General features: G+C 42.9%; 1 pseudogene; it reads left to right on the top strand.

Moving 5' to 3' along the window:
- LOC123999758 overlaps positions 1–17,972 on the top strand; it is a 203,253-nt pseudogene that overhangs the window by 15,444 nt on the left and 169,837 nt on the right.

The raw sequence follows: 17,972 nt of genomic DNA, 5'->3' as shown, positions 1-17,972 counted from the left end.
TGGATTATGGAGGCCATGGATCTGCTCTGAGCTAGCAGTTATAGCTGTTGCTTTCAAGGAGTAGGACGCTTATGAGAAATCCCGCTATGCCCTCCGACAAACCATTAAACAACCAAAGCGTCAATACAGGACTAAGATCGAATCCAACTACACAAGCACTTACGCTTGTTGAAGGTGGCAGTGCTTGCAAACTACTGTATCACGGATTACAAAGGGAAACTCAGCCGAGAGCTGCTCAGTGACTCGAGCCTACCAGACGAGCTAAATGCTTTCTATGCTCCCTTCAAGGAAAGCAACACTGAACCATGCATGAGAGCAATAGCTGTTCTTGATGATGACTGTATGACCTCTCCGTAGCCGATGTAAGACCTTTAAAGAGGTTTACATAAACAAGCCCGCAGGGCCAGACGGATTACCAGGATGCTTACTTAGAGCATGCACTGACCAGCTAGCAAGTGTCGTCACTGACATTTCAACCTCTCTCTGACCCAGTCTGTAATACCTACGTGTTTCAAGCAAACCACTATAGTCCCTGTGCCTATGAACGCCAAGGTCTAAAGTCTCTAAATGACTACCGCCCCGTAGCACTCACATCTGTAGCCATGAAATGCTTTGAAACGCTGGTCATGGCTCACGTCAACACCCTCATCCCAGAAACCCTGCACCCACTCCAATTCGCACACTGCCCCAACAGATACACTGATGACGCAATCTCTATTGCACTCCACACTGCCCTTTCCCACCTGGACAAGAGGAACACCTACGTGGGAATGCTGTTCATTGACTACAGCTCAGCATTGAACACAATAGGGCCATCCAAGCTCATCACTAAGCTATTCCCTGGGAATTAACACCGTTGTCTGCAGCTGGATCCTGGACTTCCTGACAGGCCGCGCCCAGGAGGTAAGGGTAGGCAACAACACATCCGCCACGCTGACATTCAACACGGGGGCCCCTTAGGGGCGCGTGTTCAGTCCCATACTATACTTCCTGTTCACCAACGACTGCGTGAATGAATCCAGCACCATCATTAAGTTTGCCGACGACGTGACGGTGGTAGGCCTGATTACCGACGACGATGAGACAGCCTAGGTGGGCAAGACAAAGGAGCTTATTGTGGACTACAGACGCCCATTCACATTGACGGGGCTGCAGTTGAGTGGGTCGAGAGCTTCAAGTTCCTCGGTGTCCACATCACTAAGGACCTATCATGGTCCAAACACACCAAGACAGACGTAAAGAGAGCATGCCCCGTCTCCCTCAGGAGGCTGAAAAGATTTGGCATGGGTCCTCAGATTCTCAAAAAGTTCTGTAGCTGCACCATTGAGGCGATCTTGACTGACTGCTTGGCGTGGGAATTGCTCATCATCCGCCTGTAAGGCCCTACAGAGGTTAGTGCATACAGCCCAGTACATCACTGGGGCCGAACACCCTGCCAACCTGGACCTCTACACCATGCGGTGTCAAAGGAAGGCCCAGCCATCCAAGTCATAGACTCTCCTCTCTTCTACTGCACTGCAAGCTGTACCTTCTGTGACCAGAAGGCACCTGAGCAGATTCTACCCCCAAGCCATAAGACTGAACAGTTAATCAAATGGCTGCCCGGACAATTTACATTGACCTCGTTTATTATTCATTTGTTTATCTTAATAGTTTTGCCCTTCCTCCCTTGCACTGGCTCTATGCACGCTCACTAGACTCTACCCACGCGCTCACACGGACACACTTTCACACAAACTACTGCTACTCTGTTTATTATATATCCTGATTGCCTAGTCACTTTTACCCCTACCCACATGTACATACTGTATTACCTGATCTACCTCCTAGTCCTGCACATTAACTCGGTACTGGTACTCCTTGTATTTAGCTTCAGTATTGTTTTAATTGCGTTACTATTTCCTTTTTTATTTATGAAATATTTTTATTTTTAAATCTGCGCTGTTGGGAATGGGCTTGTTAGTAAATCAAATCAGTAAGTAAGCATTTCACTGTAAATTCTACACCTGTTATATTCGGATAATGTGACCAATAACAATTTATTTGGTGAAAATCAAGGGAGGCTCGAAAAAGGCTGAGGATCGCCAGCACAGCACTCTGCAAGGCTGGTACGATATTGTACTATGGCCTATTTTATAGCTGTTTACAGCCATGTGTGCTGATGTATGCTGTTTTCTGACTTGGCGCTCCACTATAGGTATGATTTGGGGAGACAATGAATTGACTGTCTGCCAGTCTCTCTACACTTGCCAGTGTACGATGCTCCCCTATCTCTGTTTGTATTACCCAATGTTTGTGTGTGTGCTTGCTTTTGTGTGTGTGAATGTCTGCTTATTGATGTTGATTTATTACACTCTGATCGAGTGCTTTGTCTATGGATGGATAGCCTAACGTAGCTGGCGTAAAATAAACGCCTGAGGGTTTCACACATTCGGTTTTCAGGGGAAAAGGAAGCTAGGTTGAAGATTCTGTATCCCTGAAAACCGTATGTTTCTCATTTCTACAGATCCTGCTGAGGGTGATGGATGGAGGCCTATTATGGATTGTGTGTTTACAGTGCCTTCGGGAAGTATTCAGACCCTTTGACTTTTTCCACATTTTGTTACGTTACAGCCTTATTCTAAAATTAATTAAATAAAAATCCTCAGCAATCTACACACAATACTTCAAAATGATGAAGTGAAAACAGATTTTTAGAAATGATTTTGCACATTTACAACACACTTACTCATTCTAGGGTTGTTTTTTATTTGTACTATTTTCTACTTTGTAGACTATGAAATAACACATAAGGAATCATGTAGTAACCCAAAAAGTCTTAAACAAATTAGAATATATTTTAGATTCTTCAAAGTAGCCACCCTTGATAACAACTTTGCACACTCTTGGCATTCTCTCAACCAGCTTCATAAGGTAGTCACCTGGAATGCATTTAATTAACAGGTATGCCTTGTTAAAAGTTCATTTGTGGAATTTCATTCCTTAATGTGTTTGAGCCAATCAGTTTTGTTGTGACAAGGTAGGGGTGGTATACAGAAGATAGCCCTATTTAGTCAAAGACCAAGTCCATATTATGGCAAGAACAGCTCAAATAAACAAATAGAAACAACAGTCCATCATTACTGTAGCTCAGTTGGTAGAGCATGGCACTTGTAACGCCAGGGTAGTGGGTTCAATCCCCGGGACCACCCATACGTAGACTGTATGCACACATGACTGTAAGTCGCTTTGGATAAAAGCGTCTGTTAAATGGCATATATTATTATTATTTAAGACATGATGGTCAGTCAATGTGGAAAATGAATCTGGCTCTCACGAGGACTGCCACAGGAATGGAAGTCCCAGAGTTACCTCTGCAGCAGAGGATAAGTTCATTATAGTTAACTACACCTCAGATTTCAGCCCAAATAAATGCTTCACAGAGTTAAAGTAACGGATACATCTCAAAAGGCCTCCATGGTCGAATTGCTGCAAAGAAACCACTACTAAAGGATACCAATAATAAGAAGAGACTTGCTTGGGCCAAGAAACGCAAGCAATGAACATTCGACCGGTGGAAATCTGTCCTTTGGTCTGTTGAGTCCAAATTTGAGATTTTTGGTTCCAACCGATGTGTCTTTGAGACGCAGAGCAGGTGAATGGATGATATCTGCATGTGTGGTTCCCACCGTGAAGCATGGAGGAGGTGTGATGGTGTGGGGGTGCTTTGCTTGTGACGCTGTCAGTGATTTATTTAGATTTCAAGGCACACTTAACCACAGCATTCTGCAGTGATACACCATCCCATCTGGTTTGCACTTAGTGGGACTATCATTTGTTTTTCAACAGGACAATGACCCAACACACCTCCAGGTTGTGTAAGGGCTATTTGACCAAGAAGGAGAGCGATGGAGTGCTGCAACAAATGACCTGACCTCCACAATCACCCGACCTCAACCCAAACAAGATGGTTTGGGATGAGTTGGACTGCAGAGTGAAGGAAAAGCAGCTAACAAGTGCCCAGCATATGTGGGAACTCCTTCAAAACTGTTGGAAAAGGATTCCTCATGATGATGGTTGAGAGAATGCCAAGAGTGTTCAAAGCTGTAATCAAGGCAAAGGATGGCTACTTTGAAGAATATGAAATACATTTAGATTTGTTTAATGCATTTCTTGTTTACCTTTTACGTTATTTTCCGGTTGAAATATTATAGATCATTCAGGCTAAAAACAACCTGAAGATTGAATATAAACATTGTTTGACATGTTTCTATGAACTTTACGGATACAATTTGGATTTTTGTCTGACTGCGTTTGAGCCTATGGATTACTGAAGAAAACCTGTGAACAAAATGGAGGTTTTTGGATATAAAGAGACTTTATCAAACTAGATTGAACTCTTTGGCCTGAATGCCAATGCCTGGAGGAAACAAGGCATGGCTCATGACCTGGCCAATACCATCCCTTCTGTGAAGCATGGTGATGGCAGCATCATTCTGTGCAGTGTTTTTCAGAGACAGGGTCTGGGAGACTAGTCAGGATCAAGGGAAAGATGAACAGAGATCCTTGATTAAAAACCTGCTCCAGAGCATTCAGGACCTCAAACATTGAAGGTTCACCTTCCAACAGGACAACGACCCTAAACGCACAGCCAAGACAGCGTAGGAGTGGCTTCGGAACAAGTCTCTGAATGTCCTTGAGTGGCCCTGCCAGATTCCGGATTTGAACCCGATCTAACAACTCTGGAGAGACCTGAAAATAACTGTGCAGCGGCGCTTCCCATCCAATTTGATAGCTTGAGATGATCTGCAGAGAAGAATGGGAGAAACTCCCCAAATATAGGTCTACCAAGCTTGGAGCGTCATATTCAAGAAGACTCGATGCTGTAATCGCTGCCTAAGCTATTTAAAAATATATAGTTTTTAAAAAATCTGCAAAAGTTTCTCAACCTGTTTTTAATTTGTCATTATGCGGTTGTGTGTGTGTATGTATGTATGTATGTATGTATGTATGTATGTATGTATGTATGTATGTATGTATGTATGTATGTATGTATGTATGTATGTATGTATGTATGTATGTATGTATGTATGTATGTATGTATGTATGTATGTATGTATGTATGTATGTATGTATGTATGTATGTATGTATGTATGTATGTATGTATGTATGTATGTATGTATGTATGTATGTATGTATGTATGTATGTATGTATGTATGTATGTATGTATGTATGTATGTATGTATGTATGTATGTATGTATGTATGTATGTATGTATGTATGTATGTATGTATGTATGTATGTATGTATGTATGTATGTATGTATGTATGTATGTATGTATGTATGTATGTATGTATGTATGTATGTATGTATGTATGTATGTATGTATGTATGTGTATATGTGAAAAAATATATTTTAGAATAGGTCGGTATTGTAACATAATGTGGAAAAAGTGAAAGGGTCTGAATACTTTCCGAATGCACTGTATACATTTTGTATACTAGTATAAGATGTCTATTAGCGAAAAGCAACTGATTAATGTAACTGAACTGATGTTTTTTCTGTATTTCTTTCTGTATTTTATCTCTCTTTCTCAATCTCTCCCTTTCCATCTCTCTGCCCTGCAGCACTGCAAAGTATAATGTCCTGACGTTCCTGCCTCGGTTCCTCTACTCTCAGTTCAGAAGGGCTGCCAACTCCTTCTTCCTCTTTATCGCTCTCCTGCAGGTAAGAAACATTATTTTTATTGGTTGCAGCCTTGGCATCTGTAGCAAATATCACATGCATGGGTTGTTCTGTTCCACTCTTTCGACCAGCAAAATAAAGTTCTGAACCGATTCCAACCTGCCAAAAGTAATGTTTTTTTGTTCCTTTTTAAACCTCTGAAATCTAATCATTTTTTGATTTAACTCGACATTAAAGAGAATTTCACCCTGGAGAGATCTGGAGACTTATGTTTTTGTGTGTGTATATATGGTTGTCCTTGTTCGATAGAGCCTTTGGATGTCTTTATACAAGCTGACACCATTTTTCCCGTCTCTGAAGTGTGGGGGGGCGGTGCTTCGTGCTCTGGCCCTGTTCCTCCCCCAAGGCAGGCTTTTTTGAAAGGGAGGCGGGCACTAACAACAGAATCCTTTGGGCAACACTGAAAGAACTGACCAGACCTAAATGACTTCAATTTATTCCTCTCATCAACACATATTTGATGCATTTTTTGTTGCTACTTGGTGACATTCAGCCATACATGTTTCTACCGGAATATAGCGAAGAGGAATTGTAAAAGTTGGATTTAGCAAGAAGCTCAGCTACAGCCGATGCCAGCACCAAGAAGGCAGATGACAGATACGGTGGTTAGCTAAGTAAGTTATTTTTCATGCAAGCGAGCTACTAACTTTAGTTGATCTACTGAAACCCATATTGTATTGCTTGCTAACATACTACTGTCGGGGAAAATTACAGTCGGGGAAAATTACAGTCGGGGAAAATCAAACAAAAAATATCGGTTTGATAATGTAGCTAGTCAGGTTAGTAGGTAGCTAGTCCAGCTAGATAAATTAGATTGACAACTACAGGTAGCCATATCCATGATTAAAAATTGGTTTTTACAACCGGAAATCTATTGTAACACTTCTTCTGTTTTTAGTCGTAGATGTGGCTACTATACAGCAAGCTACAACATTAGAACCAGCCACCTAAAGCTAGGTTTACCAGCAAACGTTAGCACATGACTGGTGTTGGCTAGCTAGCTTGGCACCTGCCTACTTGTTACTATGATCTTGGCCTCACATTTGTAATGTTTTTGTAAATGTGTGTAACATCAGCAATGGTACATAGTTTTACTTGCTAGCTATATAACATAATTGATGAGGGTTGACATTGATTATGATATTGACCGTAGATCCATTTCAAAATCATACAATTATAGGCATGACGCAAGATAGGATTCCAAACAGATTTAAATAACAATTATTGGCTATCCAGCACGCTAGCTATCTAGATAGGGTCAGCCTTCCTACCTAGGTACATTTGTACGGTCCGGTCACTGCAAAGGTTGAGGGTTATTCCATATTTCTTTCTATTCGGCAAGATATTGTTCTAAATATAATCTCTGTGCCTCTGCAACTCGTTTTACCCTAATGGTGTTATTCTGACACAGTTCAACTGTCGTTCAAACTGTGCAATGGAGTATAATTTTTTTTTCTTACAGACAATACTGTGTGGTACTTGGGCTTCTTCCTGGAATGGATTCTTAGAGAAGCAGAATTTCTTTGCCTGCGTGACATTGTAGCAGAACTGTATCCCTCTCGATGGATTGGACATTATGCTGGATTTCAAGCAGAAGATGACTCAAGAGGAGCTAAATGGAAAGAAAGGGGGGGGGGAAACTATCTCTAGAAGATGGCCACCGAGACAGAGGAGCTATCCACGAAGAACCACTAACAATCTCGTGACAATCTCGTGATTTTTGTTGTAGTTTAAAGATAATCGTATTGTGTTCCTGTTTCATCTGGAGAAGAAGATGTATGTTTTTCCTTGGGAGATTTTCATTGATTATGTTGGAGTATTTGTGTTGACCAAATGCCCTCAATAGAGAACTGTGTTCAATCAAGAAAACCTACTCCTGACTCGTTCCGCTTTAGAGTGACGCCCAATTACTTGGTCCGCTCACAGGGTGATGAGGTGTTGGGTTTTGCGCCAGACATCGCGTTTACCTTGATGGCATAAAAAAGCTAAATTTGAGTCTCATCTGACCAGAGTACTTTTTTCCCATATGTTTGGAGAGTCGCCCACATGCCGTTTGGCGAACACCAAATGTGTTTGCTTATTTCTTTCTTTAAGCAATGGCTTTTTTCTGGCCACTCCTGTAAAGCCCAGCTCTGCGGAGTGTACGGCTTAACGTTGTCCTTGCCTGGTCCTTGAGTTTTGGTTGGCGGCCCTCTCTTGGCAGGTTTGTTTTGGTGCCATATTCTTTAAAACATTTTATAATGGATTTAATGGTGCTCTGTGGGATGTTCAAAGTTTCTGATCTTTTTTTTATAACCCAACCCTGATCTGTACTTTTCCACAACCCTGACCTGTTTGAGAGCTCCTTGGTCTTCATAGTGCCGCTTGCTTGGGGGTGCCCCTTGCTTAGTGGTGTTGCAGACACTGGGGCCTTTCAGAACAGGTGTGTGTGTATGAAATTTCATCTTGGTTTCGCCTGTAGCATTAGTTCTGTGGCACTCACAGACAATATCTTTGCAGTTTTGGAAACGTCAAGAGTGTTTTATTTCCAAAGCTGTCAATTATATGCATAGTCGAGCATCTTTTCGTGACAAAATATCTTTTTTTAAACGGGAACGTTTTACATCCAAAAATGAAATACTGTCCCCAGAGGTTCAAGAGGTTAAGTTATGCTTACTAGCTATATTTGTTAGCTAAAAATAATTGTTATTCATGTCCTCTACACAGTATCTAACAAAGATACATTGACGGGGGAGTTCACCGTGAGGGCTGCCTGCCACAGGTCCATGAGGATGAGTGAAAAGCCGCACAGCATGAGAGTAGGGAAAGGTTATAGATGGCTACTAGCTACCTTGTTAAACATCTCCTGTGAGACACTGTCATCATCATTTATTCTGTGTTTACTTGATTTCTTTCCCACACCCCTGTTATTCATTGCCTAATTAAAGCCAATACAAGCTCCACACAAACTGATATTCACTACAACACAAATGATTGATACATGTCATAGATAAACAAATTATTATTTTGCTGCTAGCAAATAAACACATGTACATTTACACTGGCTTGGCCCATGCTCTGACCAAAGGTCCGTTTTGATAGTTGATAGCACACCACTGCAAATAATTTGTTAATGCTGCCTGAGATGGTCAGGAGGATGACCGCGTCAAACAGCTTGTGCTCCTTTACTCTGCGGATCATTCTTTCAACATGCACTCTCGGCCTGGCAATGGACTGGGTCTCCCTAACATCATGCACTGGCATCTGTGTGCGTCTTGACAGAAAGGCTGGCCGGTACACCTTGCACGGAACAATGTAATCTATGAGAAAGCCCTTATCCACCATAATGGCCATGTCAGGGGTGAGTAAGGAAATAATTCCAGACTGCTTGAAGATCTCCTTCTCACTCACAGACCCAGTGTACAATGATCCATCTGGTGACATTCCCAACATGCCCTTAAAGGTACAGTGTGACTTGAAGGAAGAAAACACCTCACTCAGCAGTAATAGTGATGGTGTCTGGCAGCGGAGTTCAGTGCAGTCGATCACTACCTGGGTGTCTGGATAGTCCTTACACTCAGGTGGCAGATGGGCTTTGATGGTTTTCTTGGGGATCCATATCCGTGCTGATCCAAGCAGACAGTCGAGGAAGTTGGCCCAAGAGATGATAATCCGGCTCACTGTCGATTGGTGGATACTGAACCGATGGGCCAAATCCTTCTGTTTCAGACACAGAGACAGATGAGTCATAAATAAGAACTCGTCGATTGATGGCAGTGTCTGAACATAAAGAAACCCATTTTAGTACAATAGTCCTTATATTCAGTCCATAACAAAAAGTAAATAATGTTTAACAATTATAGTAAGATCAAATAATATACTGAAGTATTTAATGAAGTTGGCCCTTATCGGTTGTCCTCGAGTAACACTTGTTTCAGATGGATTGGTGCTTGTGACTCTTATAAACTTGGTCTCTGCTGCCCGCTCAATCAAGTGCCAGAAGGCCATCAGGTGGGTGTCGCTTGCAAATCTAAAGATGGACCCAGAGTTTTTGAATACCAAAAAAGCTCATTACTGTTATTGCCCATCTTCTCTAAGCCCTAGCACTAGAGAAGATGGGCAATAGGAGAGTACTAGGAAAGTGGACTAACAACCAAATCTTATTTGAAGCAACGACCTGGGAGCATTTTTGGGGGTTAACAGAAAACTAATGTAAAGACAATATACTGTAACGATTCAATGTGCCTACTTAGGCTAAGATATGCTAGCCTAGTTTCAAATAACAATGAACATGTACTTAAAGGTAAGATGGACTTTGGCATAATAATACTAATAATGAATAGTAAATAATAAACAATAGTAATGTTGGATAATAATAAATCATTATGTTGTGAAAAAACGGATATCCTCGTCAGAACCAGCAAATCGCAGTAGACCAAAGCCGCGTTGGGTGGTCAGTTTCTCCAGCTTGGCTCGAAGCTCCTCAATTTCTCTTACGTGCTCATGGTTTGCCATTAGGGCCATGTCCACGGCTGCGGGTTCAGAGACAGTAATCATGGGTCTGGACCGGATCAGAGACGGCACAGTCCATAGGCAGCGCACCTTGTTCTTCTTCCCCCTCAGTCGGAGCAGGTTTCAGTTCTTTCCCAAACACCAGGTCTCTTTTGAATGTCAGAAGTAAATTAGAATGACATATCCTGGTACAGTAGAATATATCCTGGTAGAATAACATATCCTGGTAGAATGTAAACATCATTACATTCCCCTCTCTCTTTCGGTGCCATGAATAAGGATATTTCATATTTTCAAGTTTAAAAGTCAGTTCCCAACACAACAATTTAAGCCAACCCTGTCTGTTTTGCACCATAGTTGTGCACTAGTCGGTTTTGTTGCGAAACAACCAACCCATCTATAGGGAAGAAGGTGCCATTTGAGACGCAAACACTGACTGAATGAGTGACAGATGCACCCTCCAGTGTCCCCTGGCCTCTGAGTTAAGGCTATTTGACCAAGGACCTGGCCTCCACAATCACCCGACCCGATCACCCGATGTTTTGTGAATAGTTGGACCGCAGAGTGAAGGAAAAGCAGTCTACAAGTGCTCTGCATATGTGGGAACTTCTTCAAGACTGTTGGAAAAGCATTCCAGGTGAAGCTGGTTGAGAGAATGGCAAGAGTGCGCAAAGCTGACATCAAGGCAAAGGGTAGCTACTTTGAAGAATCTCAAATATAAAATATATTTTGATTTGTTTAACACTTTTTTTGGTTACTACATGATTCCATATGTGTTATTTCATAGTTTTGACGTCTTCACTATTATTCTACAATGTAGAAAATAGTACAAATAAAGAAAAACCCTTGAAATAATAGGTGTGTCCAAAGTTTTGACTCGTACTGTATAGTTTAATAATCTGTTGTTAGACATAATATACTGTATACAATCACCAGGAAATCATTTCAAAGTGATTTTTAATTCAGGAAATCTGTTCCCAAGTATTCCCATACATAGAGGTGTATATGTGATCATATCCCAATGTAATCATGGTTTGAAATAGTTTTTGTCAAATACTTTCTGTTTGCTGTCAATTTGTAGTGCACAAATTATTTATAACTATGTTCCGGCCCCTCGACCATCCGCTCAAGGAAAAAACGGCCTATGGCTGAATGTAGTTGGGGATGGTTAATGGATAATGGCCTCTTATTGGATCACTCCAACTGACCTCTGCTTGACAAACAATCCCCTGCATGAGCTCAAGGACAACGTTGTGACACTAAGGTTGTCACCTGGAGCCTGTGTCTGGGTATTTGTGCGCATTCGTGCAGAGATGAGTGAGAGCCATGTGATGCTCTCGGGGGAGTAAAATAATTCCCAAGACTTGGCCTATACTGACTGAACAGGTGATACACTGTAGCTAGAAACTCATGGGATATCTTGAATATCTGGGCATTTATTCAAAAAGCCAATGGGTCACTATAAACACTATAAATGGAATAAGGTGCCTTTTGGGACATATCCTATGTGATTCAGTAATCATTTAATTGTTTTAATACTGGAACGTGTGCTTTTCCTTTCAGCAAATTCCGGATGTGTCACCCACTGGTCGCTGGACTACCCTGGTGCCCCTACTCTTCATCCTGGTGGTGGCAGCAGTCAAGGAGTTCATTGAGGATCTGGTGAGGAAACATTAACAACACAGAACACTAGGGAACACTACCAACACTGAACACTAGGGGAACACCACTGAACACTATGGGACCACTACCAACACTGAACACTAGGGGAACACCACTAAACACTACGGAAGCACTACCAACACTCAAACTGCCCCTTTGACACCTCCGTCATCAAGGCCTGGTCTCGCTTTAAATGATGTGCAGCTTATAAAGGCTTCATAAAGCCTTCATAAACACTACATAAATGTGTTACTAATCATATATAAACATGTGTCATGCATTATAAAGGGTTCATAAATATGACATAACTGTGTGACATAACCACCAATGTCAAATGTGACATAACCCACTATGTCAAATATGACAAACATGTGCTTTGTGGCATAACCACAGCTTAATAAAGGCCTTATAAATCATATTCAATTGATGTTTCACAAAGCATTTATAACTCTGTCATGTATCTTGGTAGAGCATTTCAATGGCAGTATCAAAATCAAATCAAATGTTATTGGTCACATACACGTGTTTAGCAGATGTTATTGCGGGTGTAGCGCATGGTTGCAATATCTAACAAGTATGTCGTCCGCAATATCTAAATGGTTGTAATATCTAACAAGTAATATCGAACAGTTTCACAAGATATACACATAAATCTAAGTAAGGAATGGATAAAGAATATACACACATTTATGTCAGAGCGGCATTGGACAAAGATATAGTGGCATAGTTTAGAGTACACTATATAAGTCAGAAGTTTACATACACCTTAGCCAAATACATTTAAACTCACTCAATTAGTATTTGGTAGCATTGCCTTTAAATTGTTCAACTTGGCTCAAAAGTTTCGGGTAGCCTTCTGATAGAGGAATTCTTAATCCCTTTATGTTTTATTGCCAAAATCAATTCAATTCGCACTCATTTCTAATTCATGATAAGTTGTAAGTTTATCATTTGCATGAATTAGCAAGAGACCAGTCTTAAAAACAAGTTCAGCATTTATTCTTGATGAGTACTGACCCAAAATACAAAGAACATTACATTTTAAAGAAAGAAGACATAAAATGACGTCATCAGTTTCACACCCTCTCCCAGCCTTACAATGGCGTAGTATTCGGTCCTGGAGATAGTTTCACTCCCCTCATAAACTACATTCTAACCTGTCTAAAGGATATACTTCTCTCCACTAATGGAATCCAACCAAAACATTCTTATCTGTTTGAAAAACTATCTTATCCCTCCTTCTTAAACTTTCCCAGGAGACACAGACACAATTCATTTCTGCTTACATTTTCAGTAACAGTACAATTAAGAACCCATACTTTTCAAATCATAACATAATAGTATTAGCATAAATTGTTCTAATCATTAATGTATACATAATTGATCATCTAAACTATATTTTCCTCTATCACCTTCCACAAGCTTCCCACAATTAGTTGGATGCATTTTGTCCCATTCCTCCTGACAGAGTTGGTGTAACTGAGTCAGGTTTGTAGGCCTCCTTGCTCGCATACGCTTTTTCAGTTCTGACCACACATTTTCTATAGGACTGAGGTCAGGGCTTTGTGATGGCCACTCCAATACCTTGACTCTGTCCATAAGCCATTTTGCCACATCTTTGGAAGTATGCTTGGGGTCATTGTCCATTTGGAAGACCCATTTGCGACCAAGCTTAAACTTCCTGACTGATGTCTTGAGACGTTGCTTCAATATATCCACATAATTGTCCTACCTCATGGTGCCATCTATTTTGTGAAGTGCCCCAGTCCCTCCTGCAGCAAAGCACCCCCACAACATGATGCTGCCACCCGCATGCTTCACGGTTGGGATGGTGTTCTTCAGCTTACAAGCACCCCCCTTCTTCTTTTACTTTTTCTCTCCTTTTTTCTCCCCAATTTCGTGGTATCCAAATGGTAGTAGTTAGTCTTGTCTCATCACTGCAACTCCCGTACGGACTCGGGAGAGGCGAAAGTCGAGACACATGCGTCCTCCGAAACACAACCCAACCAACTACTTCTTGACACAATGCACATCCAACCCGGAAGCCAGCCGCACCAATGTGTCGGAGGAAACACCGTACACCTGGCGATCTGGTCAGCGTGTATTGCACCCGGCCCGCCACAAGAGTCGCTAGTTCGCGATGAGACAAGGATATCTCTGGAGGCCAAACCCTCCCTAACCCGGACGTCGCCCCATGGACCTCCCGGTCGCAACCGGCTGCAACAGAGCCTGGGCTCGAACCCAGAATCGCTGGTGCCTTAGACCACTGCGCCATCCCCCCTTTCCTCCAAACATAACGACGGTCATTATGGCCAAACAGTTCTATTTTTGTTTCACCAGACCAGAGGACATTTATCCAAAAAGTACAATCTTTTGTCCCCATATGCAAACCATAGTCTGGCTTTTTAATGGTGGTTTTGGAGCAGTGGCTTCTTCCTTGCTGAGCGACCTTTCAGGTTATGTCGATATAGGACTCGTTTTACTGTGGATATAGATACTTTTGTACCTGTTTCTCCAGCATCTTCAAGGTCCTTTGCTGTTGTTCTGGGATTGATTTGCTCTTTTCGCACCAAATACGTTCATCTCTAGGAGACAATGAGTCTCCTTCCTAAGCGTTATGTTGGCTACGTGATCTCATGGTGTTTATACTTGCATACTATTATTTGTATAGATGAACGTGGTACCGTCAAGCGTTTGGAAATTGCTCCCAAGGATGAACCAGACTTGTGGAGGTCTACAAATTGTTTTCTGAGGCGGATTTCTTTTGATTTTCCCATGATGTCAAATCAAATCCCAAATCAAATCAAATTTTATTTGTCACATACACATGGTTAGCAGATGTTAATGCGAGTGTAGCGAAATGCTTGTGCTTCTAGTTCCGACAATGCAGTAATAACCAACAAGTAATCTAGCTAACAATTCCAAAACTACTACCTTATAGACACAAGTGTAAGGGGATAAAGAATATGTACATAAAGATATATGAATGAGTGATGGTACAGAGCGGCATAGGCAAGATATATACATATGAGATGAGTATGTAAACAAAGTGGCATAGTTAAAGTGGCTAGTGATACATGTATTACATAAGGATGCAGATGACATAGAGTACAGTATATACGTATACATATGAGATGAATAATGTATGTATGTAAACATTATATTAGGTAGCATTGTTTAAAGTGGCTAGTGATGTATTTTACATTTCCTATCAATTCCCATTATTAAAGTGGCTGGAGTTGAGTCAGTGTGTTGGCAGCAGCCACTCAATGTTAGTGGTGGCTGTTTATAACAGTCTGATGGCCTTGAGATAGAAGCTGTTTTTCAGTCTCTCGGTCCCAGCTTTGATGCACCTGTACTGACCTCGCCTTCTGGATGATAGCGGGGTGAACAGGCAGTGGCTCGGGTGGTTGTTGTCCTTGATGATCTTTATGGCCTTCCTGTGATATCGGGTGGTGTAGGTGTCCTGGAGGGCAGGTAGTTTGCCCCCGGTGATGCGTTGTGCAGACCTCACTACCCTCTGGAGAGCCTTACGGTTGTGGGCGGAGCAGTTGCCGTACCAGGCGGTGATACAGCCCGACAGGATGCTCTCGATTGTGCATCTGTAGAAGTTTGTGTGCTTTTGGTGACAAGCCAAATTTCTTCAGCCTCCTGAGGTTGAAGAGGCGCTGCTGCGACTTCTTCACAATGCTGTCTGTGTGGGTGGACCAATTCAGTTTGTCTGTGATGTGTACGCCGAGGAACTTAAAACTTACTACCCTCTCCACTACTGTTGCATCGATTTGGATAGGGGGGTGTTCCCTCTGCTGTTTCCTGAAGTCCACAATCATCTCCTTAGTTTTGTTGACGTTGAGTGTGAGGTTATTTTCCTGACACCACACTCAGAGGGTCCTCACCTCCTCCCTGTAGGCCGTCTCGTTGTTGTTGGTAATCAAGCCTACCACTGTTGTGTCGTCCGCAAACTTGATGATTGAGGCGTGCGTGGCCACGCAGTCGTGGGTGAACAGGGAGTACAGGAGAGGGCTCAGAACGCACCGTTGTGGGGCCTCAGTGTTAAGGATCAGCGGGGTGGAGATGTTGTTGCCTACCCTCACCACCTGGGGGCGGCCCGTCAGGAAGTCCTGTACCCAGTTGCACAGGGCTGGGTCGAGACCCAGGGTATCGAGCTTGATGACAAGCTTGGAGGGCACTATGGTGTTAAATGCCGAGCTGTAGTCGATGAACAGCATTCTCACATAGATATTCCTTTTGTCCAGATGGGTTAGGGCAGTGTGCATTGTGGTTGAGATTGCATCGTCTGTGGACCTATTTGGGCGGTAAGCAAATTGGAGTGGGTCTAGGGTGTCAGGTAGGGTGGAGCTGATATGGTCCTTGACTAGTCTCTCAAAGCACTTCATGATAACGGAAGTGAGTGCTACGGGGGGTGGTAGTCGTTTAGCTCAGTTAGCTAGCTACATTTCGTTTAGCTGGGACCGAGAGTGTTAGCTAGCTACATAGCTGTCTTTGCTGTCTTCGTATCTTCGTATCCAAGATAATTGTGTTGTTTAGGTTTACAGTGTGTAGTCTTAGAGTGATTATCTTAATTTACCGAGGTTAGCTAGCCAGCTATTTGTCGTCCTTAACGTAGGAGACTCTGCTAGCTAGCCAACAGCTAGCCAATGCTAGCCAACATCTTCTGAATAGAACTCAACAACCCGGTCGCATTCACAGGTAGTATCACATTTTCATTTCATTTCATTACAGTACAACGGTTTGATTTGTTTGATCGTAGCTAGCTACATAGCTAGCTACATAGCCGTCTTTGTATCAAAGATAATTGTGTAGTCTAGAGCGATTTTCTAGGTTAGCTAGCCAGCTATTGTCGTTCTTTTAACGCAACGTAACGTAAACAACACTACTAGCTAGCCAGCTAGCCCCCCGAATAGCAGCACTGTAGAAACTATTACACTCAATGGAACGACTTGATTAGTGTAGTGTCAACAACGCACCCACTGCCAGCTAGCCTACTTCAGCAGTACTGTATCATTTTAATCATTTTAGTCAATAAGATTCTTGCTACGTAGCTTAACTTTCTGAACATTCGAGACGTGTAGTCCACTTGTCATTCCAATCTCCTTTGCATTAGCGTAGCCTCTTCTGTAGCCTGTTAACTATGTGTCTGTTTATCCCTGTTCTCTCCTCTCTGCACAGACCATACAAACGCTCCACACCGCATGGCCGCGGCCACCCTAATCTGGTGGTCCCAGCGCGCACGACCCTCGTGGAGTTCCAGGTCTCCGGTAGCCTCTGGAATTGCCGATCTGCGGTCAACAAGGCAGAGTTCATCTCAGCCTATGCCTCCCTCCAGTCCCTCGACTTCTTGGCACCTCTCCTCTTTTGACCTCACCCTCTCACCTTCCCCCCTACTCACAAGGCAGGCAATACGCTCGACTTCATCTTTACTAGATGCTGTTCTTCCACTAACCTCATTGCAACTCCCCTCCAAGTCTCCGACCACTACCTTGTATCCTTTTCCCTCTCGCTCTCATCCAACACTTCCCACACTGCCCCTACTCAGATGGTATCGCGCCGTCCCAACCTTCGCTCTCTCTCCCCCGCTACTCTCTCCTCTTCCATCCTATCATCTCTTCCCTCTGCTCAAACCTTCTCCAACCTATCTCCTGATTCTGCCTCCTCAACCCTCCTCTCCTCCCTTTCTGCATCCTTTGACTCTCTATGTCCCCTATCTTCCAGGCCGGCTCGGTCCTCCCCTCCCGCTCCGTGGCTTGACGACTCATTGCGAGCTCACAGAACAGGGCTCCGGGCAGCCGAGCGGAAATGGAGGAAAACTCGCCTCCCTGCGGACCTGGCATCCTTTCACTCCCTCCTCTCTACATTTTCCTCCTCTGTCTCTGCTGCTAAAGCCACTTTCTACCACTCTAAATTCCAAGCATCTGCCTCTAACCCTAGGAAGCTCTTTGCCACCTTCTCCTCCCTCCTGAATCCTCCTCCCCCCTCCTCCCTCTCTGCAGATGACTTCGTCAACCATTTTGAAAAGAAGGTCGACGACATCCGATCCTCGTTTGCTAAGTCAAACGACACCGCTGGTTCT

Source organism: Oncorhynchus gorbuscha, linkage group LG16 (assembly GCF_021184085.1).
Source record: "Oncorhynchus gorbuscha isolate QuinsamMale2020 ecotype Even-year linkage group LG16, OgorEven_v1.0, whole genome shotgun sequence".
Lineage (NCBI taxonomy): Eukaryota > Metazoa > Chordata > Actinopteri > Salmoniformes > Salmonidae > Oncorhynchus > Oncorhynchus gorbuscha.
The sequence above is the reverse complement of the archived record's forward strand: the minus strand, read 5'-3'. Positions and strand labels throughout refer to the sequence as shown.